General features: G+C 42.2%; 1 protein-coding gene across 1 annotated transcript in view; it reads left to right on the top strand.

The window, feature by feature from the left end:
- ppp2r3a (protein phosphatase 2, regulatory subunit B'', alpha) overlaps nucleotides 1-20,174 on the top strand; it is a 56,782-nt gene that overhangs the window by 696 nt on the left and 35,912 nt on the right. The window lies entirely within an intron of this gene.

The raw sequence follows: 20,174 nt of genomic DNA, 5'->3' as shown, positions 1-20,174 counted from the left end.
GGGTGGGCACAAGAAGCCACAGACTCCAAGCTGGGCAGTGAGAGACCCTGGTTAGGAAGAATAATCCACATAATAATCCATAATAATCCAGAGTCAGGAAGAAAAAGAAACACCTAAATTGGGCAAAAGAAGCCTGAGAACGGACAGAAGAAGTCCTAATGTGGACATTAGACGTCTGAGTGAAGCGGTAGAAGAAGCCCCTGGTTGGGCAAAATAAGCCTCAAGTTGGGTAAAACACCAGATTGGACAGAACAAATTCCCAACAGGGCATAATGAACCCCAGGATGGACGGAATAAATCCTAATCTGGACATCAGACACGCCAGGTTGGACACAAGAAGTCCCATGTTATATAGAAGAAGTTCCAAGTCGGGTAGAAGAATGTCCTGCTTTGGTAAGATGCTTGAGGTTGGACAGAGGAAGCTTCAGGTTGGAAAATAGAACCTGCAGTTTGGGAAAAGCCTAGACTCGGGTAAAAGAAGCCCAGAGGATGGGTAAAGCATATATATATATATATATATATATATATATATATACAGAAGAAGTTTTGTGTGAAGAATCGTGTGATATAATCAGAACAGAAGAGCAATCTGGGAACACCGCTGGAAATAAGGAGGCATACGGACAGTCCACTTCGGAGAGTCGTGTCTCTGGCATCACGGTGTGTGTCCTCAGAGAACACACTTCTGTGATGGATCCGGGTTTGGCCCCGTGACCCGCTGCATCTTTGTAGAGCTGCTGCCTGATAAGGGTCAGAGGTCAGAGGTCAGGTCAGGCATGCAGTGTTGTCAGGAAACAGAGCGTGTGGTGAATTCAGTATGAATCTCAGCTGCTCTCAGCCCTCACACACACACACACACACACCGCCTTGCCTATTGTAGTATACTCTATTATGTGGTATTATTTTAATGCACTCAATAGTGCAGTAGCGTGCGGTTTGAGACGCAGCCGCTGTTCCTCGTTAATCTGACGCTGCAGCTGTTGGTTTAACGAGAAGTCTGGCTGCTGAGTCGGATCTTCCTCCTGCTCCTTTTGCCTTTTAACTCTGCTGGAGTGTGAGTCACGACATGACTGCATGCATAGCTCTGTACATCTTAAATGTATGTATATATATATATACCTTTTTTCCTTCCAGGGCTGCGATGATCACAGTTTTCCAAAAACACTGGAAAGTGTGAAAATGGCTATAATGTCCAGGAAAACTGAGTTATAGTCTGTAGCTGGGCTCCGAAGCCACTGAGATGCACATGTGTACACAGTAATGCAGTGTGCACTAAACATTGGAGAAAATATGCAGTAAATTCAAGGTAAATCAAAACGAGTGAATCAGAGACTCCAGAGAATCGTGGAGTAAAGGAGTGAATCAGCGAGTTAACGATTGTTTCATGGAATAAATCGAGGTAAATGAAAAGGAATGAATCATAAAGCTAGTGAGTCATGGAGTTAATGAGTTAATCCTTGACAAAATGAGTGAATCGGAGACTCGATTGAATCATAGACTAAACGAGTGAATTAGAGATTAAAACTTCAAGTAACAAGTGAGTCATGGAGTCAATGAATAAATGAAGTAATTAGTGTCTTAATGCATGAATCAGCATCTTAATCCATGGAATCCATGTGTGAACGAGTGAATCGGTGTCTTAGTGAGTGAATCAGTGACTTAATGACTGAATCAGTGACTTAACGAATGAATCCGTGTATTAACAAATGAATCAGTGTATTAACAAGTGAATCAATGTCTTAACGAGTGAATTAGTTTATTAACGAATGAATCAGTGTCTTAAGGAGTGAATCAGTGTCTTAAGGAGTGAATCTGTATTTTAATGAGTGAATCAGTGTCTTAAGGAGTGAATCAGTGTCTTAAGGAGTGAATCAGTGTCTTAAGGAGTGTATCAGTGTCTTAAGGAGTGAATCTGTGTCTTAAGGAGTGAATCTGTATTTTAACGAGTGAATCAGTGTCTTAAGGAGTGAATCAGTGTCTTAAGGAGTGGATCAGTGTCTTAAGGAGTGAATCTGTGTCTTAAGGAGTGAATCTGTATTTTAACGAGTGAATCAGTGTCTTAAGGAGTGAATCAGTGTCTTAAGGAGTGGATCTGTATTTTAACGAGTGAATCAGTGTCTTAAGGAGTGAATCTGTGTCTTAAGGAGTGAATCAGTGTCATAATGAGTGTCAATGTCTTAATGAGTGAATCAGTGTCTTAAGGGGTGAAGCATCATCTTACTAATGAATGAATCACTGTCTTAATGAACAAATCAGCAATTTCATAACGAGTGAATCAGCAGTTTAATAAGTGATTTAATGCCTTAACCAGTGAATCAGATAAACAGGCTGTGCAGGTGTTTATTATTCTGTTTTCGAGTCACTCTGCCTCACATCATTAAGACTTTGACGGAAATTAACAGAATTTATTTAGAGATTCATTTCTATTCCTCACTGACCTTTTACTGCGTAGTGCGAGTAAAATCTGCTGTTCTGGAATCTGTTTATCATCCGAAGCCCTTTAAATTTCATTTTGCCAGAGTGTGTGCAGTTCTAGGATGGATTGTGCTCTGTGTGTGTATGTGTGTGTGTGTGTGTGTGTGTGTGTGTGTGTGTGTGTGTGTGTGTGTGTAAAATTTAATTAAAACCTGAGCATCACCATGGTAACTGTCTGTCTAATCTGCCATATTGGATATCTGCATGGTAACTGAACTTCAGTATTATTAAAATAAAATACAAACACAAACACAGACTCAGGTCCATAAGTACTTGGACAGGGACACAGTTGCCATCATTTTGCATCTGTACACCACCATTTGAAATTAAGCAGTCAAGATGTGATTGAAGTGAAGACTTTAATTCAAGGGGTTTAACAAAAATACAGTTTGGTACATTCTTAAAAAGAAGGAATGCACTGGCGAGCTCAGCAACACCAAAAGGCCTGGAAGACCAGGGAACGCAACTAAAGAGGATGAACACAGAATTCTTTCCTTGGTGAAGAAAAACCTCTTCACAACAACTAGCCAAGTCAAGAAGACTCTGGAAGAGGTTAGAGTTTCATTGTCAAAGTCTACAATCAAGAGACGCCTTCATGAATGTAAATACAGACGGTTTACTTCAAGATGCAAACCAGTGGTAACACTCAAGAACAGAAAGGCCAGATTCGACTTTGCTAAAAAAAAAAAAAAAACCCAAAAAACTCTAAATAAAAACCTGACCAGTTCTGATGCAAGATGAACTTGTACCAGAATGATGAGAAGAGAAGAGAATGGAAAAGGAAAGGAAGGGCTCATGATCCAAAGTATACCACTTCATCTGTCAGACATGGTGGAGGAAGTGTTATGGCATGGGCGTGTACGGCTGCAAGTGGAACTGTCACTGGTGTTTACTGATGATGTGACTGCTGCTAGAAGGAGCAGGATGAATTCTGAAGTGTATAGAGCTATACTTTTTGCTCAGATTTAGTCAAATGCTGTAAAACCGACAGGATGGCGCTTTACAGTACAGATGGATAACGACCCAAAATGTACCGCCAAAGCAACCCAAGAACTTCTTAAGACAAAGAAATGAAATGTTCTTAAATGTCTGATGACCTCAACCCAATTAAGCTGCTTTTCACTTACTGAAGACAAAACTGAAGGCAGAAAGACCCACAAACCAGCAGTGACTGAAAGCAGCTGCAGTAAAGACCCGGTAAAGCGTTTCGAGGGAGGAAACCCAGCAATTGGTGATGTCCAGGCTTCAGGCGGTCATTAACTCTAAAGCATTTGCATCCAAGTAGTAAAAATATTCAATATATTTATGATTGTTAGTTTGTCCAATTACTTTTGAACCTGTGAAAATGGAGGCTGTTATTCTTAAATGGTTAATGCAATGTTCTTCTTAAACCCCTTGAATTAAAGCTGAAAGTCTACACTTCAATCACATCTTGATTGCTTCATTTCAAATCCACTGTGGTGGTGTACAGAGACAATATTGTCACTGTCCAAATACTTATGGACCCACATGCCTGAGAGCTGTACACTGTGTTCTGATTGGGTGAAAGCAGTATGGTGTGTTCTGATTGGCTGAGAGAATAGTAATGGCTTAATATATGGCGGAAATATTTTATTGTGATGTGATATAGCTAAAGTGCTAAGCTAACACAAACACTCAGATGCTATTTTTAGCATCTAAAATTGTTTTGATATAAACTTGTTAAACCCCCACATTTCCTTTGAGTAGGATTATTTGAGTACGCTTGCTCTGTAAGGAAACTTTCATTTTTATTCTAAGGCCTTATATAGAAATAAAGACACGGTTCCTTTGCTTTTTCTCTCCCGGTTCCTGCACGTCTGCCTGATAAAGTCAGCGGTTCTGTGATGACTGAGCTTTTAGTGATCCGTCATCACGTTCTCCGCTGTGTTTACACAGATCTGGGCGTTCAGAGCTTCAGTGCTGTGGATAGAGTTACATGTTTGAAGAGAAAACTTGAACAAAAAGAAAAGCGTTGGTGGTTTTATTTGATGTTTTGCAAATGATGTCATCGTTTCAGCTCAGGGCAGTCTGTGACATTAATCTGTTAACAAGCAGGATACAGTTACACTCCATCACTTAGCACTAATACATTAACAGTACAGTGTGTTCTGATTGGCTAAGAGAAGAATAGTGTGTTCTGATTGGCTGAGAGCAATACAGTGTGCTCTGATTGGCTGAGAGACGTATGGTGTGTTCTGATTGGCTGAGAGAAGTACAGTGTGTTCTGATTGGCTGAGAGAAGTACGGTGTGTTCTGATTGGCTGAGAGAAGTACGGTATGTTCTGAATGGCTGAGAGACGTATGGTGTGTTCTGATTGGCTGAGAGAAGTGCAGTATGTTCTGATTGGCAGAGAGAAATATGGTGCGTTCTGTTTGGCTGAGAGAAGTATGGGGCGTTTTGATTGGCTGAGAGCAGTTACTGGGGTGGAAATAGGGACAGATAGCCCAGTTGGATCCAGGCTTGTTTTTCATTGGGGTGAGCTGCTGTTTTTAGATCTAATGGCGCAGAACCAGATGCTAGACGAGTATTTACAAGGTGAAAAGTAGGTGCTGCAATATCCTACTGGCATGGTCATGTGTTAGATTTCTTGGATAACTCTGTAGGGAAAGATGGAGAGAGGCTTCATGATGAAAAACATGGACTGGAGATGAAAGGCAATGGAAAAAGTTTGCAGATCGAGTCAATTTTATTAAAATAAAAATGTAGAAATGAGTCACAGCTCATCAGATCCCGAGAGAACAGAGCGGGGGGTTCATTCCCTAATGACAGGGACAAGAGTTTCGGTTCCACACTGTGTAATATTGATAACAGGAGAAAAGCAGACGGAGTATTAAGTGCAGAAATGTTGGCAGAACACAAAAAAATTTTTCTCAGTCTTCGGAGTTGAACCCTGCCGGTCTGAACCTGTGGTCTGATTTGACGAGAACACAAACCTGAGAATGTAAGTAAGGATTAAAACACGAAGTGGAGTTATTTTGAGCACCCCAAAGATGATTATTTTCCGATAACAGCATGTCCCCAAGTGTTAGATTCCTCTTAGACCACAGACATTTTCTCTCTTATATTATAGCAGTTATAAACAGTCGTTCCCTCACCAGCTTCTGATTTTTCTCTCAAAACAACGCATCTTGTCATGTTACCAAAGCAATCGCAAAAGAAGCGTAAACTCCTCTGTCCTAAAGATGTCGAAAAAAGCTTAAAGTTACAGCTTTACCTCTGACTGTTCACTCTTAAAAATAAACATTCTTCAATGGTTCTTTACAGCACCATAAATTCTGCAAAGAACTTTCTTCTTCTCAAGAACCATTTTTCATTGTATATGACACTGTGTGGTTCTTTGGAAATAAAAGAAGTTCTTTACATTTCATTACACGTTCTCAAGGTATCATCCCTGAACGGGTTAAAATCAACCCATTAAGGTTCTTTGTGGGACTGAAAAAGGTTCTCCTGGTTTCACTCTTAAGAACCCTTCTTTGGTTTCTTGAAGCACTTACTAAGGGATTTTTTTTAGAGAACTTATGATAACATGGTTCCTTGTGGCACTGCTGTGAAGAACCATTTCTGGGTACTTTAAAGCACCAGCAAATAGATGCTTCTCTAAAGAACTTGAGAGTAAACTTTATTTTTAAGTGTTACAAAGCGCTGACACTGGAGACTCCTTCCATGTTAATAAACATACTTACTTGAGGAAAACTTCACCAATATCAATGATTTTTAAAAAAAAAAGTCTGTTTATTATTACTGCAGTGTCCACTGTGAACGAGCTGTTGCTATGGAAACGATAGCGTATTAGAATATAACGAGCGCAGTGATTATAAATAAACCTGTGATTTGCAGCTGCGCTACTGTCAGAGCTGCTTTCATAGAAAATTATCCAAAACCTTCTGACCAATCACAATCCAGAACTCAACAGTTTACAAACTGACATCAACACTAGTACTCTGATGTGGTTTTAAGGGTTGCCTTATACAACCACAATTAACCTCCAGCTGTTTCTTTTTACTAACACTTACTTTTCCAGCCTTTTGTTTCCCCGTCCCAACTTTTTTGAGACATGTTGCGGCCATCAGATTCAAAATGACCTTATTTTTCCCTTAAAACGGTACATTTCCTCAGTTTAGACATTTGATATGTTTTCTATGTTCTACTGTGAATAACACACGGGTTTATGAGATTTGCAAACCGTTGCGTTTTTATTTACATTTTACACAGCGTCCCAACTTTTTTGGAATTGGAGTTGTATAAAAGATTCATCATGTTTTTATTCCTTTCATGTTCTTCCTGTGCTCTCACTGCTTCTGCTCTGTGGTGCATGTTGACCTCTGACCTCTGGCCCCGCAAGCCTTGAACAGTACAGGGGGAAGAGACGCTAATAGACTGTGCAGCGAGTGGCACATTTTTTCACCGCCTCAGTCACAGAGAGACATTCTTCCTGTGCCAAATTCCCTCAGCGGGGAAAAAAAAGAAAGAGGAAAAAATGGAGGGGAAAAAAGAAAGAGAGAGAGAGAAGGGTCTTTGTGTAGCTTTAGTCGTGTTTTTTTTTTTTTTATTGTTGCCGTGTGAATAAAGAGAGCAGCAACTATGTGTTTATTCCTGATTTACAGTGGAAGTAAATGAACCCAACGTGCTGTGGGCAATTGGCAAAATTACTGCTGCCCTTTGAGAGAATTGTGGGGAAAACCACGAAAAAAGACAAGCACTTGTCTTGTTTGGGGGAAAAAAAAATGGTTAAAATACAAGGGTAAAACTACACAGTGTTTCTGTATGTTTAAATGATGTGCCTATGCTTTCACTTATTTTCACAAAGGGTGCCAATAATTATGGAGGTGACTGGATGCGTGTCATGATGTGTGTTAAATGTATTACTGTTTGAAAAAGAAAAGCAAAGTAGAAATATTGCAAAGCTAAGGAGAAAAATGACTAGCTACATTAAAAGCTAGCATTGCTAATCATTTTGTTCGTCTTAGCATTCATTCATGTGCTCGACACCATAAAGCGCCAACACTGCTAATAATAAATGACGTAAAAAATGTATTTTAAACTATCTCCAGGTAATAATTGTGACAAACCCATGCTAGTGTAAGAGATTTTGCCCGGATTTTATGCTAACGTTGACTTTTGTGAACTGTAAGAGTGGTGAATTCTTTAAACAGAGGGTGCCAATAATTATGGACCTGACCATATGTGTTGTGGTGTGTGTTAAATGCTAGAATTGCTAATAAGAAAATAAATTATTAAGAAGTTTACCATTTAAAAAATAAAGCTAAGTAGAAATATTGCTAGCGGATCCTTGTTCCTGTTAGCTTCCGGTCATGACTAGCCGTGCTAAAAGCTAGCATTGCTAAACATCTACACAATTTTACCATTTCATTTTTTTTTTGTTTTCATTAGCATTCATTCAATGTCAGACACCCAAAAAGCTGATTATAAATGATGATCATGTATATTTGTAACCATTGCACAACCCTGTGTGTGTGTGTGTGTGTGTGTGTGTGTGTTTGTTTTCCTGCGTTGCCATCTTAGCAGAACACAATGAGCGCTAGGCGCTAAACTGTTTAGCACATAGAGGGCTTTTTTCCTTTCCAAAACATGACCTTTCCCTCCTCCCTCGCTCTCTCGCTCCCTCCCTACTGAGTGCACGAGTCCTCCTGCGCTAACACATGCTAACACACAAGCTAGTACAAGCTCACACACCCATTTTAATTCAGTCGAGGCACACACCCTGTGTGTGTGTGTGTGTGTGTGTGTGTGTGTGTGTGTGTGTGAGGGCCAAGAGATTCTGAGATTCTTCACGCTGAATTTAACACACACTCTGTTTCATTTCAAGGCTGCCTGCCTCAGGCCTGACACGACCTCTGACCTCTGACCCTTGTCAAGCAGCGCTCCAAAGAGGCAGTGGGTCACAGGGTCAAACACAGAAATGTTCACATTTAATATCACTACCTGTCTGTCTGTCTGTCTGTCTGTATATTTATATATCTGTCTATCTGTCCATCCAGCAATCTCCGTCTGTGTCTCCATCTATCTGTCTTTGTTTCTGTCTCTCTGTCTGTATTTGTATTGGTCTGTCTCTCTGTCTAACTGTATTTGTATCTGTCTGTCTCTCTGTCTGTCTTTGTATCTGTCTCTCTGTCTGTCTTTGTATCTGTCTGTCTTTTCTCTGAGGAGTTCCTGCAGAGTTTATTGTTTTGAATAGAAAAGGAAAGATGAAGAGGATGTTTACATTTACTCAGAAGGAAAAAAAAGCTTTTCACACACACACACATACACACACACACGCACGCACACACACACACGCACACACACACACACACACGTATACAGAGTCAGAAACATTACACTGGAACCCATCGTGCTGCGACACGCTGTGAGCACAGTGAAGGAGAGTGATTTTACTGAGTGACGTCATCATGATGGAGTGACAGGAAAAAACGTCCAACATGGCCGCTTCACATCAGTGTGTGTGTGTGTGTGTGTGGGTGTAAGTGTGGGTGTGTGTAGGTCCAACATGGCCACCTCACGTTAGTGTGTGTTTGCATTATTATCCTCTGCTGCTTTACAAAACTAATATAATGATGCACTTCCTTCAGTCTGTCTCTAACTAGTTACCATGGCTACAAACACACTTCACTCTGAATGGAAAAGGAAGGGTGTGTGTGTGTGTGTGTGTGTGTGTGTGTGCGTGTGCGTGTGTGTTCTCTCTGGTGTATTTCAGTTACCTGTTTTTTTTGTGAATGCTGAATGTCTCTGTGTATAAAGAATAAATAAACAAACAGACGAGGCTCCAGACGACGGAGATAAAAGAGTTTCGTCTGCGATTCCGTCTCCGTGTTAAATTACTCGTTTATCAACACGTACGAAGGAAATGTACATTAAATTATTTGTGACGGTTCGTACACATAAAACACGTCAAGCCTACACTCTAGCTCAATTTAAAATCCAAAATCTGAGAAGAGTCGTTATTGCGCACGTGTGTGTCGTGTGTCGTGTGTGTGCCGTGTCATAATCATGAAATTTGAATGATATTTGAACGCAATAGAAAGACCAGGTATGTACGGTAATGAGTGGGCGGAGCTAAAACAGCAATGATGAAAACCAGGAAGTTTTCAGGAACAACCTGTTCTGTTGTGTTTGGGGTTTTTTTGGTCTGTGTTTAAGGTCAATCTATATTTAAAGGTCATATTAAGAGACTTTAATGTGATGTAGTTTGTTTAAAAGGAGGATAAAATGGGTGATAAAGTCTCTGTGAAGCGCCTTGAAACACACAGCGTTATCTGAAACAGGAAGTCATGGCAGTACATATTGAGTGGCTCCTCCCACTTTTTAAATAACCAGTAGTGTTTAGTTTACCTCACAACCAGGAGATTACAAATGTGGGCGTGGCAGTTCAGTTCCTAGAGAGCGTTTGATTGGACAGGAAATCTGATGATATGCTGAAGTGCGGAGTGATGTCATCGAGATCGTCGATCCGTCCCGGCGGTAGAGAGAGACTGTAAATTCTCAACGCGTAGATCTTCTAAATGTGAATTTTGTCGTTGTTTTGAAGCGCACGAGCTAATAGATAACCTCAAGACAGACTTGTTCAAACTAAAAGCCACAAAGCTTCAAGTTTGAGTTCATGTGGACTTTAAAAGAGATTTTTTTGCTGTAAGTGTTTTGCGTTCTTTTAGCCAAATCTACGACAAAAATAAATCTGGCTGTGGAATGCGTAGGGCTGAAAACGTCCTCATAAAACCTCATGAAATATAGCAGTGGAAAACGTGTACTACCTGCGTGTGGAAATCATCGTAGAACACGGGGTTTCTTTCCTTTCAAAAGCAAAGCACTGCAACCCAAAACACACTGCAGGTTTGATTCAGTTCACGCAGTTGAGTCGATTCAGAGTCGAATCGTTTTTGCAGTGAGAAAGCGATTCAAGTCTGTAAGGGTTTGTTTTGACCTTTTCTTTCATCGCCATATTTCTGACCAATAAATGAAATTTCTTAGCCTTTTATAAATGATTATTATTTTTTAAAATTGCTTCAAACCGAACTAAATAACAAGCTAACCAAAAGAATCACTTTCTCTCTGATTCACACTCGACAAATGGATTACTAGCTCGGAAAACACCCCGTACCGTTCCCTTAATTCACTGTATTTGTGAGTGTATAAGTTCGATCGTACTTGTTCATTAAAATTGGAAAAGTCTAAATCAAATATCTTTAAAGATAAACGTGTGAATCTGGTCACTTGGGCAGTTTAACACCGTTTTTGCGTGTCATTGAAACCGGCGCGTGGGGATTGAAAGCTTGTCAGGTTTAGTGAACTGTGTAGAAGTGTAAATATGTAAAGAGCGATCAGTGTGTGTGTGTGTGTGTGTGTGTGTGTGTGTGTGTGTGTTTAATGACCTGTTCATTTAATTAAAGTGATTAGAGTGAGTGTTTTGATAGATTATAATTACACCACAGCATTAGAACGAGTGTAATTATGGAATATGATGTACAGAGGATGTGTATAGTTAAAACTAATGCCCTGGAGCTGTGTGTGTATGTGTGTGTGTGTGTGTGTGTGTGTGTGTGTGTGTGTGTGTGAGATAATTATCCGACATCTAGCGTTTTGAAATTGGCTGTGTTCCAAATACCATTATATTCCTACACAGTACACACTACACACTACACCGTGCACTACGGATCATGTTACACCACAGAGAGTTATTTCTGACCCATGTGCTCTGTATAGATTAGCGACGGACAGTGGGAGAGAAGAGAACTACGTAGTGCGCACTACTTAGCACATGAGGGGATCGCTGGGTGTTTACCTGTGAGAAGCCGCTGACTCGGTAGAAGCGTGTATTTAGGAAGGGTGTAACAGTGTGTGTGTGTGTGTGTGTGTTTGTCTACTGTAAATCCTCCTAAGAGACATGAGCAACAATTGCACACACACACACACACACACACACACACACACACCCACACACATTGTTATTTGGAGCTGAGTGTTGTGGGGAATGTAGCGTGATTACAGACTTTCACTGTTGAAATGCTAACAGTAAGAGGACGCTCGGCTCCGACGTTCTCCTGAGAATTGACTAGAACCTCACATCAGGTTCATATCAGTGAGGTTCCTCGGTTCTTTATTTAAAAAAATGAGGAGAACACTCAGGTGAAGGCAGTAAAGTCTTTCTCTTACAGTGGAATATAATGAAATGGGAACGTATCTCAGTGGGCTGGACTTCATATTCATAGATGGGAATGTCAGACTCTTTGAGTCCATATATGGAAACTGAGGCCCTGAGTGGGTGTGTCATCTCAATAGATATGGGAGAGACTCGCTAAGTGGGCGTGTTTTTGAGTACATAGATGGCAATCAGTGAATATCTGAGTAGGTGTGTCATTGGTTCCATATAGACCTGCAGGCAACTTTGTGTGGGCGTGGTTTTAAGATCAAGATCGGAAAGTGGGTGTGTCCTTGAATCCATCAATATATGGGAATGAGAGGGGGCATGAGTGGACATGTATATGAATCCATATATGCACACGGGAGTTTATCTAAGTGGGCATAAATAGGAATGTGGGTGTGTCCTTATATGGGAATGGGAGTGCCTCTGAGTGGGCGTGTCTTTGAGTCCATATATAGAAATAAGAACGTATGTGAGGGGGTGTGTCTTTGAGTCCATATAAGGAAATGAAAGCAGCTGTAAAAGGGTGTGAGTCCTTATATGGACATGGGAGCAGCTCTGACTGGGTGTGTCTTTGAGTTCATTTACAGAAATGAGAGGCTATAAGTAGGTGTGTCTTGAGTCTTTTTATAAAAATGATCAAGGTTCTGAGGGCGTGTGTCTTTGAATCCATGTATGGAAATGAGGGCGTATCTGAATGGGTTTGTCATTGGCTCCATAAACAGAAATGAATGGGTGTGTCTTTAAAACCATATCTGGGAATATGAGTGTATCTTTGAGTGTTGTATGGAAATGAAAGAGTATGCGAGTGGGTGTGTCTTTGAGTCCATATAAGGAAATTGGAGAGGCTCTGGGTGTCTTTGAGTACAGATGGGAATGTGGGTGTGTCCTTGAGTTGATATGTGGAAGAAAGCAGGTGAGAGTGGGCGTGTCTTTCAGTGAGACTCATACATACACACACACACACACACACACTTTCAATCCTTCCCTTTAGGAAAGGCACACACACACACACACACAGTGCATGAGGAGAAGATAACACACAGTTTTGTCTGCAGTATGATCTGCATGTTCGCTCTGACACAAAGCAGATGTTACGAAGCGTCCTTCTGCACATTTGAGTCGGTTCTGTGATTTTTATTTTAATGACGGCGTGTTTTGAGTTTTATGGTCGGACTGCGCGCCAGTCTTTCTTCGGATTTTTCATCCAGCAGAGCGCCGCGATTCCAGATGGAAATATGATTAGCCGTGAGATTTTCCTCTGCTTTATGCAGCTCTTTTCCCCTCAGTCATTCTGCACTTCAGATCCAGACACAATTCATCTCGTCCCAGACCCCCTCACACACACACACACACACCTGCAGGAAATAGCGTGGATTAAAGCGCTCATAGGATCAGACGCTCAGAAGGTTTCAGAGGACAAACTCGGGTAGTCTGAGTCACGCCTGATCCGATGAATACTCCCTCCCTCCAAGATTCTGTGCTCGCGGAAATTAACGCAAAATTTACCAAACTCTGCAATATTCAGAGGCGCGCAGATTTCACGCAGATTCGGGCCGAGACGCACCGTGATGATGTCACACGCCAACACATCAGCTAAAGCCTGCTCTGATTCACGTGCGTCGAACACGAGTACAACAAACAGCTCTCATTTACCAACAAACATCTCCGCGAAAGCCTGCGCAGACCAATGTCCTGCGATCGGGATTTCGCCGATCCACATCTCAACACATTTTTCAGCGAAAAGTCCATACGATCGTCTCGAACGATTCCTCGGACCAACATGCAGTCGGACGTTCCTTTCTTTTCGTTTCCCGACTCACAGCTTTAGTTCCTACCTGCAATTAACTCCCATTTACAGTTCGGAACAAAACGTAGAACCTCGTCACGGTTTCATCTTCTCCCGTCATATCTGACGCTCTGTAAATGTATATAGAGACGTTAGGAGGAAAAATAGAGCTTGATAGGAAGCAGCAGAAGATCGTTGATGTCTCTGGTGAGTGTACGTAGCTGGTACAGTTAGCAGTTAGCTCACTTTGCTAATCCGATCTAAGCACAAAGCTAGTTGATTAGTGATTAGTGTGTTATTTAATTTGTGTTCAACTAGTTAGCTTTATATATAGCTACAGCATAAAACAGAGGAAAGGCCACGCCCACAATCGTCTCATCACACGCTAGTGTGAGCTAATCATTTTAAAATGTTAGCATCTATCTGTCTAATCACGAACGTCACAGAGATACAGATGTCTGTTTTCGCACACTTCTCTTCACACACTTTCACTGTGATTTGGGACGTAGCCATGGGTTGTTGCCTAGCTAGCTAATACCACTTGCTACATAGTGTGCACTATAGAACATGTTCTATTTTGACTACTATTTAGTGTGTGGATTGTGACACAGCCCATGATTACGAGGAGTTATGTGTCGTATGGACGTTTTACGGTTTGGGACGTAGCAACAATCCCTGCCTGGTTGTCATGGTAACCGGCAAACTTCATTGCGAGTTGTAAAAGCTTTGCTAGCATGGCTAACTTGTCTCGTTAATGACTAGATATGGTGTATTATTTGTACTGTTTAGTGTGGTGGAATGTGACTGTGACTAGTGCTAGCTAGTAAGGTTTAAAAGTACTTGCTTTAAAGTACAGACCGCAAACGGTGCACCATTTTAACACAAACTATTTAGTATGGTAGTATAGATCTGGAGCAAAGCCACGGTGGTCAGTTGTGCTAACATTTCATTGCATAGCTAGCATCACTTGCTAAATAGCGAGGAACACAGACAGTGAGCGTACTGCTTTTACACAATATTTAGTACTGTAGCATGCGATTTGGGATGCAGCCCATGTCTGTGTGAAGCTGGATGTAATCAAAGAGTTTGGAATAAATGCTGACTTAGCAAGTGTGTGTTCCAGTCTATACCCACACACACATACACTGTTGTGACTATAAATTGTCCCTCTCTAGTTTTATTCCCTCAGTCTGTCAGAGCTCATAAACTGCAGCTCTGACCCAACATGGTTAGCGTTAGCTTTCATTAGCTAGGATCAGGTCTCATAATAAAACACACTGATACACAACACTGGCTCCAGAGCGGCGCGCCTGCTGCTGAAGGAACTGCACCCACTGCCTACACTGAGTTCTACTGTGCTAATTAAACACAGCCTAATCCTGTACAGGAATGCTAACAGCTAATGGCTTGTGGAAGATGAAAGCTGATGGTGCGGCAGTATATAATTTCCTCTTGCTAGCTGGCCTTCATTGACGCATTCATGGTTAGCATGGCTCCTCATGCTTCCACACACTCCTTCTTTCTTTTTCTTTCCTTCTTTCTTTCTTAACATATTGTTTTATTATCCCTTAATAGTTTTCCTATCAGCCTAGCTCTGCTAGCTCAGTCTCACTGCCTTGGTTGTAAATGAGAGCCAGTTTCTCTTTTCTGTCTCTGTGGTGTTATGATTGACGGAACCGTGCTCCTGGGTTGTGAATGTTAGCTGTCATTAGCGTGCTCGTTACTGTCTCTGTAATGAGTTGAGTTAATTACAGTGACAGCGTGGAACTGCGGGTGCTGTGTGTAAGCGAGCAGCTGATTACGGTTGTGCGCGTTATGTTCTCGCTGATGTTTGTGTTGCAGTGGGACTTGTTCTGACATGACCCCTTAAACAGCATAACCACCCTCCACCACCACCACCGTCAACAACCACCTAGCACTGATGAAAAGATAAAAGAGTGATTATTCTGGGTGAACATTATAAACCTGAATACTGGATTATTGAACTAGGCGGAGGAGTTGTACAGGGGCAGGGAAACTGTGTTAGGTGGTGGAGTCACTGAGGTTCAGGATGATGTTACAGGGCCAAAATGGTTACTGTGTTACAGGTTAGGGTTATTAAGGTAGTGAGTGGGGTTACTGAGATAGAGGTTGGGATTGAGGTAGAGGGTGGGGTTATTGAGGTAAAGGATGAGAGGATGGGGGTTACTGAGGTAGAGGGTGGGGTTATTGAGGTAAAGAGTGGGGTTATTGAGGTAAAGGATGAGAGGATGGGGTTATTGAGGTAGAGGAGGGGGTTATTGAGGTAGAGGAGGGGGTTAGTGAGTTAAAGAGTGTGGTTATTGAGGTAAAGGATGAGAGGATGGGGTTATTGAGGTAGAGGATGGGGTTATTGAGGTAAAGAGTAGTTATTGAAGGTGGGCTCCAACTCCGTTGCTTTGGTCATCAAAGTGAGCAAAACAATTATTCAGGGAATAAGGAAGAGAGGGGTCATTACTGATTTGGGAGGAACTACCCTTGTAGTCAGTGACGGCTTTAATTCCCTTCGACATGCTACGAGTGTTGCTGTCCTCAAAACGACCTTAAGTGCACTGTTTGTATTTGTGTATTTCACCTCTTCTTCAGTTCCATCCTGGCATTTCTGTAGGCCTGCATGTCTCCTGATTTATACGCCGCATCATGCTTTTTAAGCAGAGACCGTACCTCATTGTGCAGCCATGGCTTCTGGTTGGGGAACGTTTTGGTGGTTTTGGTTGTTAGAATAGACTCCATGCAGAAGTCTATGTAGACCAGGACTGATGTATTATATTCTCCAAATCAGCTTCTTCTGCGGATACATCCCAGTCTGTGAGCTCAAAACAGTCTTGGAGTCATGAAGTGGCTTCCTCACTCCAAACTTTGACTGTCTTAACAGCTGGTTTTGTTCTGCAGATCAGAGGCTTATAGGCTGGAGTCAGCATCAGGGAAACTTGAGCTGATGAGCCCAGATGTGGAGCTGAGACGGCTTTGTATGCTCCTGTAACATTTGTGTAGACGTGGTCCAAAATATTCTTATCTCTAGTTGGGATGTTAAGGATTTTGTGAAATTTTTGCTGTATTGTCTTTCATTCAGATTGATTAAAGTCTCCTGCCACAATAACTGCCCCATCTGGATGCATAGTTAGCTGGTTGCTAATAGCAGCATGTAACTTTTCCAGTGCTGCCTACCTTATTCAAGGTCAGGGGAGCAATGTTTCTTAATGATGTCTGTGGCTGTGCACCAGTTGTTGTTATTGAGGTAGGCAGTGGGGTTATTGAGGTAGAGACTGGGGTTATTGAGGTAGGGAGTGGGCATATTGAGGTAGAGACTGGGGTTATTGAGGTAGGCAGTGAGGTTATTGAGGTAGACACTGGGGTTATTGAGGTAGGCAGTGGGGTTATTGAGGTAGAGACTGGGGTTATTGAGGTAGGGAGTGGGCATATTGAGGTAGAGACTGGCGTTATTGAGGTAGGCAGTGGGGTTATTGAGGTAGAGACTGGGGTTATTGAGGTAGGCAGTGGGGTTATTGAGGTAGAGACTGGGGTTTTTGAGGTAGGGAGTGGGCATATTGAGGTAGACACTGGGGTTATTGAGGTAGGCAGTGGGGTTATTGAGGTAAAGACTGGGGTTATTGAATTAGAGAGTGGGGTTATTGAATTAGAGAGGGCTTTTTGAGGTAGAGGATGGGGTTATTGAGGTAGCGGTATCATGTAGCCAATCATTTTAACCGGTGTCATGACCAGGGGCTGGTGTTCATGAGTGATACAGGATGTACATTCTTCCTGTTGACGTTCAACGTCCTGTTGACTATCATTAAGTTCATCAAGGAGATGCACAGACTTATGAATGGAGCACAGATGTGTGTGTGTGTGTGTGTGTGTGTGTGTGTGTGTGTGTGTGTGTGTGTGTAGGAGAGAAAGAGAGAGAGAGAGAGAGAGAGAGAGAGAACAGCTGGTCTTTTCAGTCGTTTCTCCTGATGAATTGGTTTGGATGATACTAAAAGGGGTAATTTGGGACTTTTTCAGTCCACGAAGCGGATCATCTTGTCTGGACTAAAAAGACATCCGACTTATAGCTCATCTCTGGCTAATACACATGCTAAACAGATCATCGTAAAAGGTTAAATCTGAAGTTAATTAATAATTTGAAAATGCTAGCATCTAACTGATTACTCTGAAATGTCATTCACTGACACTTTGCTAACAAATAACCTAAATGTTAGAACATAACTGCTGGCAACTGATAGCAAGTGCCAAGTATTAATGATTAATCATGATTAACAGACCTATATGCTAGCTATCCTCAGTGCGCTAGTTAACATGTTGAACTAATGTCACGAGGACTCAGGCTCAGTGTTTGACTGGTGAGGGATCAGTGCTCCAGGCATTTGAGTGCTTTGTTTTTCAGATTGATTTTGAATTGCACTGGAAGGATTATTGTGTTTAAATGCTAGCTGAACCAAATGTTTGTGAATTCAAATGTTAGTTTGCAAATGCTAATAGCTAAACCAAATAAAGATGGCTAGTCATGTGAATTAGCTAACATTTGGGTTATATTCTAGCAAGTCCCTGGTGCACTGATCACCCGCCTGTCATAACACTTTATAAGCCACAACCAATCACAATTCATGGATTGCTGAAGTCTGAGTCCTAGTCCAAGTATTAATTAACCCAAACTAGCAACTTACAGCAAATACCAATGATTAAACCAGGCGCTAGCATCTAACAAATGGCTAAACATAAGGTCAGGTGATTGTCGGCTACAGTGTGTATGGAAGTTACAGAGCATTTTTGGACACTGGTGTAACTCCACATGATACACTGGGGAACAGTTTAGCTGTGCAGGTGTTGACGTTGCTGTGTGTGTGTGTGTGTGTGTGTGTGTGAGTGTGTGTAGGGTAAGGGGAGGGAATGTCTCATAGTTTCCCCTCATATGAAACCTGAGCCGATGTGGAGCTGGAGGAAACGTTTGTGTGGACGTTTCAGGAAAACACAGTCAGCTGATAATTGCACGGCTAAAAGTCCGCTGGAAAACGCAGTGTAGAGAGCAGATCGTTTCAGACGCCACCACGCCGCCATGTTTCTGCTATAATGACTGAGTGTTGGAGTAAAACCCGTTATTTTCTGTCTTCTTGTTTGGACTCCAGTCTTACAGTCTACACAACTTGTCCTATAACTGCGGTGGCAAATGCAGCCAGTGCCTTTTATGACAAAATCAAGTATATGAGTACTGTACACCATTATGGAATAAATAAATAAATAGTGGTGTCATTGTCACCGATATTACTGTCAGTGGTGTCCGTGTCACCGATATTACTGTCAGTGGTGTCACCATGTCACCGATATCACTGTCAGTGGTGTCACTCTCACCGATATTACTGTCAGTGGTGTCACCATGTCACCGATATCACTGTCAGTGGTGTCACTCTCACCGATATTACTGTCAGTGGTGTCACCATGTCACCGATTTTACTGTCAGTGGTGTCACGGTCACCGATATTACTGTCAGTGGTGTCCGTGTCACCGATATTACTGTCAGTGGTGTCACCATGTCACCGATATCACTGTCAGTGGTGTCCGTGTCACCGATATTACTGTCAGTGGTGTCCGTGTCACCGATATTACTGTCAGTGGTGTCACTCTCACCGATATCACTGTCAGTGGTGTCACTCTCACCGATATTACTGTCAGTGGTGTCCGTGTCACCGATATCACTGTCAGTGGTGTCACTCTCACCGATATCACTGTAAGTGGTGTCACTCTCACCGATATCACTGTAAGTGGTGTCCGTATCACCGATATTACTGTCAGTGGTGTCACCATGTCACCGATATTACTGTCAGTGGTGTCACTCTCACCGATATCACTGTAAGTGGTGTCACTGTCACCGATATCACTGTCAGTGGTGTCACCATGTCACTGATATTACTGTCAGTGGTGTCCGTGTCACCGATATTACTATCAGTGGTGTCACTCTCACCGATATCACTGTAAGTGGTGTCCGTATCACTGATATTACTGTCAGTGGTGTCACTCTCACCGATATTACTGTCAGTGGTGTCCGTGTCACCGATATTACTATCAGTGGTGTCACTCTCACCGATATTACTGTCAGTGGTGTCCGTATCACTGATATTACTGTCAGTGGTGTCACTCTCACCGATATTACTGTCAGTGGTGTCCGTATCACTGATATTACTGCCAGTGGTGCCATGGTCACCGATATCACTGTCAGTGGTGCCACGGTCACCGATATTACTGTCAGTGGTGTCCGTGTCACCGATATTACTGTCAGTGGTGTCACCATGTCACCGATATCACTGTCAGTGGTGCCACGGTCACCGATATCACTGTCAGTGGTGTCACGGTCACCGATATCACTGTCAGTGGTGTCACTGTCACCGATATCACTGTCAGTGGTGTCACTCTCACCGATATTACTGTCAGTGGTGTCCGTGTCACCGATATTACTGTCAGTGGTGTCACTGTCACCGATATCACTGTCAGTGGTGTCACTCTCACCGATATTACTGTCAGTGGTGTCCGTATCACTGATATTACTGTCAGTGGTGTCACTCTCACCGATATTACTGTCAGTGGTGTCCGTATCACTGATATTACTGCCAGTGGTGCCATGGTCACCGATATCACTGTCAGTGGTGCCACGGTCACCGATATTACTGTCAGTGGTGTCCGTGTCACCGATATTACTGTCAGTGGTGTCACCATGTCAC

This window comes from Ictalurus punctatus, chromosome 17 (assembly GCF_001660625.3).
Source record: "Ictalurus punctatus breed USDA103 chromosome 17, Coco_2.0, whole genome shotgun sequence".
In the NCBI taxonomy this organism is placed as follows: domain Eukaryota; kingdom Metazoa; phylum Chordata; class Actinopteri; order Siluriformes; family Ictaluridae; genus Ictalurus; species Ictalurus punctatus.
The sequence above is the reverse complement of the archived record's forward strand: the minus strand, read 5'-3'. Positions and strand labels throughout refer to the sequence as shown.